The sequence below is a fragment of the Fukomys damarensis genome, unplaced genomic scaffold, assembly GCF_012274545.1.
Source record: "Fukomys damarensis isolate Sample0158 unplaced genomic scaffold, DMR_v1.0_HiC HiC_scaffold_37, whole genome shotgun sequence".
In the NCBI taxonomy this organism is placed as follows: domain Eukaryota; kingdom Metazoa; phylum Chordata; class Mammalia; order Rodentia; family Bathyergidae; genus Fukomys; species Fukomys damarensis.
This window is the reverse complement of record NW_022900949.1, coordinates 28810393-28813017: the sequence shown is the minus strand read 5'-3', so window position 1 is coordinate 28813017 and position 2625 is coordinate 28810393.

Here is a 2625-nt window from a genome sequence, read left to right as displayed (position 1 = left end):
GGCCATGGCCAGCACTAAGTGCCTCAGTGTGCCAGTGTGACTCTGGGGCCGATAACAAAATGATTTCATTCATTCTCTCCCTGGAGGGTTATTGTGGGTTTTCGAGTGGTTACACACATTAATGTTGTGGTTTGGCTAATGGGGAAGTTCCGGGCAGAAGGGTGTGGTTTGGGCCATCATATCCCTTCTGGAAACAAATCCTCGGCCTGATTCCCAAAGGAGAGACTTCTTAGGTCTTGGCGGGGTGGGGTCTTGCCACCTGGCTATAATTTTGGTGAGGCTGGAAAGTGGAATTACGTGTTGTCATGGAGACAGATTTGGCTATCTATAGCAGTGGAGAGGGGCCCAGAGCAGGAAAATGGATAGGAGGGAGCAGACCACTGCCTGGTGATGGGACCCTGCAGAGGGAAAGTGCTCACCTTTTAATTTACAGAATCAGAGAGGGCTAGGGACTCTGGCATGCTTACACAGCAGGCTGGAAACAGCTCGAGCATTCTGAGTCCCTCATCACCTCTCTTCCCACTGCAGCTCTTAGCCTATTGAAAGCTGGAAGATCAGCACGTTACTGTCCCAAAGCTCTGGCTTTGGGGGTGGCCAGGCCTGCACTGGGATCCCAGCTCTGCCCCTCTCCTGTGTGTGTCTCTGAGCCGGTGACTCCATCTCTCTGTGCCTGTGTTTCCCATGTGCCAGTGAGTGGCGTGCACTAAGCACTCAGAAATGTACTGGCAGTGATGTGTTCCTGGACTTTGTACCAGATAACCAGGTACCCTGCGGCAGGCAGGTCACTGTCCCTCCCTCGCTAGGTCTCAGTTTCCCCATGCAAAGACTCAGCTAGGTGATATCAAAGGACCACTTCCGGTTTGCTGGCCTGTGAGTCTATGACCCAGCGAATTCACTAATCAATATTAACGATAGTGGTTCCAACCTTTTATCAAGTGCCTACCGTGTGCTGGCAACTCAGTTAGGTGCCAGACCCGCCTTACCTCACACTACAATACCACAGCTGCCTCCACATAGTCTGCTGCTTCTAGTCTTCTCCTTTTAAATCTACCCTCCATAGCTGGCCAGGCTCAGATGTCTTAAGCCATGCTTTACCCTTTGGCTCCAGAACAGTCAGTGGCTCCCCAGTACCTCTCAAGGTCAAGTCTCAATTACCTAAGGTGGCAGGTGAGCCATCCACGCTCAGACCCTCACCTCTCCAATGGACTCTCCCACAGATTGTGGTGTCTCTCTCTAGTCCTCCTAGTGTCTTGTACTCAGCAGGTGTTCAGTAAACATTTGTTGAGTCAATGAATACAGGAATGAAATAGTTCTCTAAATTAGGCTACTCAAACTAGTCATTTGTAAGCCAGCCACAGAGTTTTGCAAAAATCTATGCACCACGTCTATTTTTATTTACTTAAATATTTTCCTTTTTTAGATTAAATAAATGTATCTCAAAAGGAATCTTTACATCACACTGTAACTGGAAGACCAGTATCACTCTCCAGAAATAGGTCTCCATGAAAATAAACACAAGGACAAACGGCAGTATACTTGAGGCGCAGCCAGAGGCCTAGCCTGGCCTGCTCACCTTACTGAGGGTTTAGTCAGTGCCCCGGGAGGTGCTACGTCCCTGCTAACCTGAGACGCGCCCATTGATGCAGTCACAAGGACGGTTCAAGGAGAGGAGGAAGAGCTGTCCAGCCATGAGCGCAGCTCTGCATGGGGCGTGCCAGCATGCTCAGGAAGATTTTCTCCCCAGTTTCACAGCAGGGCCTGGAGACCCTCCAGGCATACACCTTAACCCCATAAAACGGTGTCCCTTAGCGAAAACCCCACTGCCAGGGAGATGGTGCTTGAACACCACTGTGCCCATCCGTCTGCCTGGTGGGGCGAGGAGGAGACAGGTGCAGGCAGCAGGGACAGACACGGTCTGCAGGCAACTGAAGCGTCAGATGGTCAGCCCGGGAAATCGGCTTGACAGCCGGTGGTGGATTTCATGGGCAGGTACAGCAGTGTCTGGACATGGAAGAGAGGGAGGTTAACTTCTGATCAAACATGGAGAGGAGAAAGACCGGATTGCGAGTGGAGCTCATCATGAAGGAAGAAAAAGGAACAGGAGAGGCTGTTATACGTCTTTTGTGCAAGTATTGCTTCATATTCACAATGCAATACTGGATTCACGAGGACCATTTAGGATTTAAACTGAACTCAAACTTGCAAAAATGAGGAAAAGAGAAAATGATGACTCTAATAAGTAAACTGTCTTCAGGTGTGGCTGGATCCCAGGGACTCCAGCAATATTCACCAGGACTTCAGCTTTTCTCCTCTTGGTTCTGCCCTCTGCTTCATTTTCAGGAGGGGTCTGGTAGAAGTGTGGCAGAGGCAGCTGTCACAGGTGTGGCAGCTCCAGGCTCAGGTACTCTGGTGGAGACCAAGAGTCTTGGCACAGTCCCATGACCCAGCATCTCTCACCTGTCCCACACTGAGGTCAGGGCAGTGTACTGTGACTGACTGAGCTCAGTGTCTCATGTCCACTTCTGGAGGGGAGAAAGTGAACACAAACTCCTTTCCTGCTGCCCTTGTGTCCCTGCTCCGAACAGGGCCCTGTCTCCATCCGGACAGCACCACTCAGCCTCTGCC